The sequence below is a fragment of the Alligator sinensis genome, unplaced genomic scaffold, assembly GCF_000455745.1.
Source record: "Alligator sinensis unplaced genomic scaffold, ASM45574v1 scaffold352_1, whole genome shotgun sequence".
Classification (NCBI taxonomy): Eukaryota; Metazoa; Chordata; order Crocodylia; family Alligatoridae; genus Alligator; species Alligator sinensis.
The window spans coordinates 528,466-534,546 of record NW_005842223.1 but is presented as its reverse complement, the minus strand read 5'-3'; the positions used below and the strand labels follow the sequence as shown (position 1 = coordinate 534,546).

The 6,081-nt window shown below is 48.8% G+C and overlaps 1 long non-coding RNA gene across 2 annotated transcripts in view; it reads left to right on the top strand.

Moving 5' to 3' along the window:
- The first annotated feature begins 1,572 nt into the window (after positions 1-1,572).
- LOC102374826 overlaps positions 1,573-6,081 on the top strand; it is a 27,332-nt gene continuing 22,823 nt past the window's right edge. Inside the window, exon 1 of one of the 2 annotated variants that reach the window (XR_003094886.1) lies at positions 1,573-1,629. This is a non-coding gene — a long non-coding RNA (uncharacterized LOC102374826). The remainder of the gene's footprint in view (positions 1,630-6,081) is intronic. The other variant, XR_001358295.2, reaches the window with a different exon arrangement.

Here is a 6,081-nt window from a genome sequence, read left to right as displayed (position 1 = left end):
TTTTTCAAAAGTATGTAAGTTTTAGTCTTGCACACACACAACATAGTCACAAACTGTTTTTTGGGTTTTTTTTTATGGTGTCAGTGTTATTTTGGAGCTCTCTAAAATAAATATGCATCCCTCTGATAAAAAGGAAAATAGAATTGTCTTCCTTGGCTAAAAGAAGGTATTTGAAAATTCTTGTGCTTACGTATTCATATTTATTTATAATTATTTTAAAAAAGAGAATTAGAAATACAGTGTCTTTACAAACCAGAGTAGCGTGCTTTGTGTTGTACTCTGGAGATAGAGCTCAGAATTCTAGTTATGTATAAAAATATCTCTAGAAGGAGTGGTGAGAGGGACAAAGCAGAAAACGCATGATATTTTAGTGGAAGGATACTGTACAAAAGCCTTCATGAAAACTCAGTGATTATATGTAAGGCCTCTATAAAAACCTCCCATAAACCCTGCTCTCTACTCAGAGTTCATGGAAACCTAATTAGGGCTGAACTTCGAAAGGTGCTTCGGGATTTAAACAAGCTGTCAGCTATGATATGCTGGCAGAGCAAAACTAATTTTCCCCTACTCATCTTGTTCTCAGCCCTGCTCTGTTAAACTGCTGTTGCCTCACAGCAGGAGACGGAGCAAAGGAGCAAGGCCATTCTGCTCCTGAGTATCATCTCAGACTTAGTAAGGAGGATCAATATTTTATCACCTATATATATACACACACACACACACACACACGGAATACTGGTGTCTTTCCAGTTCCTATATATTTTGGGAATGAGGTACTGGAGCACATGACTGACCTGCTTCTCCTGCCCAGTTTCCTATTGGAGGTTATGTGAGGCAAGCATTGCCTCTCAGGTTTGTTACTCCACAAAGAGGCAGCTGGGATGTTCTCCCTTGTTACAGCTCCAATGATAAGAAAAAGGAAGGGCTGATCCTAGGGAGAGAGAACAGAATATACTGGTAAGAGGTGAGGATTTGCAAAGCAAGGTACAAGGTAGTGTGGCAATGAAGCTGTGGGTAGAAGGGAGGATTCATAGATGCTAGGGTCAGAAGGGACCTCAATGGATCATCGAGTCTGACCCCCTGCCAGTGGCAGGAAAAAGTGCTGGGGACAGGTGCTTGTCCCGTCTCCTCTTGAAGACCCCCAGGGTAGGGGAGAGCACCACCTCCCTTGGAAGCCTGTTCCAGATTCTAGCAACCCTAACTGTGAAGAAGTTATTTCTGAGTGATGTCCAACCTAAATCTACTCTCTATCAGTTTGTGGCTGGTTTTTCTGGTTATTCCAAGTGGTGCTCTGGTAAACAGAGCATCTCTTATTCCCTGCTTCCCCTCCCACCCATGAATTTGTATACTGCCACAAGATCCCCTCAGCCTTCTCTTGTGGAGGCTTGAAAAGGTGCCGCTCTGTAGCAAGGCACTAAGGTGCCTGCTACTTGTAGAGCAGAGATAAACACCCAGGTGCAGGTTGCTAGGACAACTGGTTAATGAGGGGATTGGCCACATCTGCTCCTGGTCAGCTGGCTGGAGGAGGCTGGGCCCTAGTCCTGTATAAACCCCAGGGCTGAGGCCAGGCAGGCAGTTTGCTGCCAGCAGCCAAGGGGGGAGGCACAGAAGGGAGAGGCCAGACTGCAGGTATGGCCCTGAGATTGGGGAAGGATGGAGCACCCCTGGTGTGACTGGAATAATGTTATAGCTGGGTGGCTAGGATTTATGTTATAGCGCAGGGGCTTGTGTTTTGTTTGCTGTTTTTACCGGTGGCTTGGGTGAGGCTATTAGGGGATGGAGGAGGCCTTGTTTTGGGGACCCATTATGGAGTGGGAACCCCAGTGCCAGCAAGGGTGCAGTTTTGGGGGCACAGACCCCAGCACCAGTAAGGGCACAGCTTTTGGGGGACACAAACCCCAATACTCTAAGGACTATCTTAAAAAGGCCAGGGAGGCCTGGTGCACTAGAGTGCAGTTGTATTTTGTTTTTTTTTCTTGTTTGGACTGACAGGGTCGGGTTCAGGGTTGCGCCCGGTTTTGGGCCCGGGGCCCTCTGGTTGTGGGTCCGGCTCCTGTGCCTCTGGGCCGGGGAGTGCCGGGCTCCAGAAGGGAGCAGGAAAGGGGGCCACGAGCAGGGGGGCCACGAGCCTCCAGGCACTGGAAGGAAAAAAAAGTTAGAGCCTCGGAGTCAAACCCTGTTTAGTGGGTTTGGATGGGGAGGCCTAGCCAGAGAAAACAGGGTTCTGGCCATAACAGGAGAGACCCCAACATACCCAATATATTAGGCAGTCTCCTGCTTGCATATACAACATTTTCCATCAAGATGTGGCAGGAAAAATTAGGGCAGGACTGAAGAATTCCAAAGCAGGCTACAAGGGCGCCCCATGTAAGGCACGGATAACCAGAAAGATGGCACTGGGGAAGGCAACCTGTTAAAAGGTCCCTCAGCCTTTCTTCATAAGGCCTTCCCTGCAGGTCTCTAACCATATGAGTGGCCCTCCTCTGGACCCTCTCAAGGTTGTACACATCCCTCTTGAATTGGGGCGCCCAGAATTGGATGCAGTACTCTAGCTGTGGCCTGACCAGTGCCGCATAGAGGGGAAGTATCACCTCCCTGGACCTGTTCGTGATGCACCTACTAATGCATGACAAAGTGCGGTTAGCTCTACTAATTACTGCGTAACATTGATGACTCATATTCATCTTGGAGTCAGCAATGACTCTGAGATCTCTTTCTGCCACTGTGCTGCTCAGAAGGTCATCCCCAAGCCTATAGGTGTGCTGGTGATTCCCTCTCCCTAAGTGCAGCACCTTGCACTTGTCCTTGTTGAACTACATCCTGTTGTTCTCTGCCTACTTCTCTAACCTGTCCAGGTGTGCCTGGATTCAGTTTCTTCTCATAAGTGTATTTGCTTTGCCCCATAGTATGGTGTCATCTGTGAATTTGGACAGGGTACTTTCCATGCCCTCATCCAGGTCACTGATGAAGATATTGAATAGCACCAGCCCAAGGACCAAGCTTTGGGGGACCCCACTGCCCACATCTTTCAAGGTTGATACCGACCCATCCACCACCACTCTCTGGGTACAACCCTTAGGCCAATTTGCCACCCACATGACTATGTAATCGTTTATGGCACAGCCGTTCAATTTGTTTGTAAGAGTAAGATGGGATACTATGTCAAAGGCCTTCTTAAAGTCCAAGTAGATGACATCTACCTCAACTCCCGCATCTAAGCATTTAGTGATCTGGTCATAGAAAGAAACAAGGTTAGTCAGGCAGGATCTTCCTGTTATGAACCCGTGCTGGTTGCCCTTCAGCATTATATTACCCACTGGACTCCTACAAATGTGATCCTTGATAATTTTTTCAAGGGTTTTCCTAAGGATAGAGGTGAGACTAACCAGTCTATAGTTACCCGGATCCTCCTTCCTCCCCTTCTTGAAAATAGGGACCACATTGGCCCTTTTCCAGTCCTCTGGGACCTCACCTGAGCACCATGAGTGCTCAAACAGTTGTGCCAGTGACTCTGCTATGACACTGGCTAATTCCTTCAGCACCCTTGGATGGAGCTCATCTGGTCCCACTGATTTAAACAAATCCAGCCCCTCCATGTGTCTCTTTACTAGGCTGGTGCTGACAGTCGGTAGGCTGGTGTTTCTTGTGCTTCTGTCAGTAATGCACTTGGGAGATTTCTTTGGATCTAAGTTCAAGAATACAGAGGCAAAAAACTCATTGAAGAGCTCTGCTTTGTCCCTCCTATCTGTCACCAACTGCCCTTGTCTATCCTGTAGGGGTCCTAAGCTGCCCTGCTACTTCTTTTTGCTCCCTATATACCGGAAGAAGGACTTTTTGTTGTCCTTAATTTTTGTTGCCATCCTGAGTTCTAATACTGCTTTGGCCTTCCTAACTGATTCCTGGCAAGTGCAAGCCAAGGAGGTATACTCCTCCTTGATAGCTATGCCCTCCTTCCACAGCCTATATGCCCTTTTTTTTGCCCTTAGGCTTTCCTGGATTTCCCTGTTTAGCCAGGAGGGTTTCTTGGCCCCTTTGCCTGATTTTCTATGCAGTGGGATTGCCTCCTTCTGCACCCGAAGAATCAACCACCCTTCCTAGACCCCCATTTTGTCAATGCTCTTGAGCTTTAATGCCTCACTAACTAATCTCTTAAGCACACTGAAGTCAGCCTTTCGGAAGTCTAACACTTCTGCCCTGCCCTGCTGGTTACTTTTCCCACCCTTCAATTGATGGTCACTATCCCCTAGGTTGCCTTGTACCTGCAGATCCCCCACCAGGTCGTCCTCCGTAGCCAGCGCCAAGTCCAGCAAGGCATTCTCCCTAGTGGGATTGTATACCTCCTGCATTAGGTGGAGGTCCTGTATTCAGGTTAAGAACCTACGTGAATGATTAGTTCTGGCTGACTGATCCTCCCAGCTGATGTCAGGGTAGTTTAGGTCACCCGTGACAACTGTATCTCTTGACTGTATAGCCTCTGAGAGTTGCCTGGAGAATTTCAGGTCTAGCCCACCCTCTTGGTATGGTGGTCTATAGTAGACCACCCCCACCCACTACCAAGTCCCTTTCCCCCTGACCTCCTTGTATCCTAACCCGCAGTACCTCAGTTTGGCCCTCCTCTGATCCCATCTTGATTATAGAAGATGTATATTGCTCCTTAACATAGAAAGCAACACCCCCCACCTTTTTCCCCCCTCTATCTCATCTGTGAAACCTATAACCTTCAATGCCTACTGCTCAATCATGAGTAGGGTCCCACCAGGTTTGTTAGCCAAACCAAGTCAAAGTTGTTGCTTGCAAGCACAAGTGCAAGTTCCTCCTGTTTGTTCCCCATGCTTGTAGCATTAGTGTAGAGACATTTAAGCCCCTCAATGGGTGCTCTTGGTACCCCGCTGTCCTGATGTTTATTGGGCCCCTTAGTGCTTACCTGGGCTGATCCAGTGCATGGCTCATGGTTCTCTGAACCTAGGTTCTCATTGTCCACTGCATCCTCATCCCCTGAAGAAACTAATTTGAAGCCCTTCAGAGGAGATCAGCCAACCTGTAAGAGAACAGACTCTTACCTTTAGAAGAAAGATGAAGACCATCTCATCCCAGGAGACCTCTCTCATAGAAGTGTGGATCATGGTTGTAGAAGCCAAAACCCACACGATTGCACCAACTCCAGAGCCGCAGGTTGGCTGGCTTCTCTGATGCAGGAATCTTGGTGTTGACGGTGACTGCTGACCAGGAGGATCGATGAGAAGACCACCTGTGGCCCCAACTTCCTAAGCCTGGTCCTCAGAGCCTTGTAGTCACTTATGTTGCAGTCCAGACTATTCCTGGCCACATCATTCATGCCCACATGAATGAGGCCCATGGGATAGTAATCGGAGGGCTGAATGAGGTCGGGAATTCTTGTAGTGATGTCTTGGATCCTGGCACTGGGCAGGCAGCAAACCTTCCATGCTGTGGGATCCGATCGAGAAATAGGCCCTTCCATGCCTCTCAGGAGGGAGTCACCCACCATGATGACCCAGAGTCTGCCCAGTTATTGCTCATAGTTATAGTAGTAGCTAGGGTCAGGAGGGACCTGAAGGGATCCCCCCCCCTGCCACAGGCAGGAATGAATGCTGGGTTCGCAAGACCCCAGACAGGTGATCATCCAACCTCCTCGTGAATTTGCCCAAGGTAGGGGTGAGGACCACTTCCCTAGCAAGTTGGTTCCAGATTTTGGCTACCCTAACTGTACAATATTGCCTTCTGATCTCTAACCTAAACCTATTCTCCATCAGTTTATCACCATTGTTTCTTGCCACCCCAGGTGGTGCTGGGGAGAAAAGGGCTCTGACTATTTGCTGTTGATCTCCCCTGATGAGCTTGTAGGAAGCCACCAGGACCCCCCTCAGCCTCCTCTTGCTGAGGCTGAACAGGTTCAGGTCGTTCAGTCTCTCCTCATACGGCCTGTCCTGCTGCCCTCTCACCAAGTGTGTGGCCCTTCTCTGAACCCTCTCCAGGCTGGCCACATCCCTTTTGAAGTGTGGTGCCCAGTACTGGATGCAGTACTCCAACTGCGGCCTGACCAAAGTCGCATAGAGGGGGAGT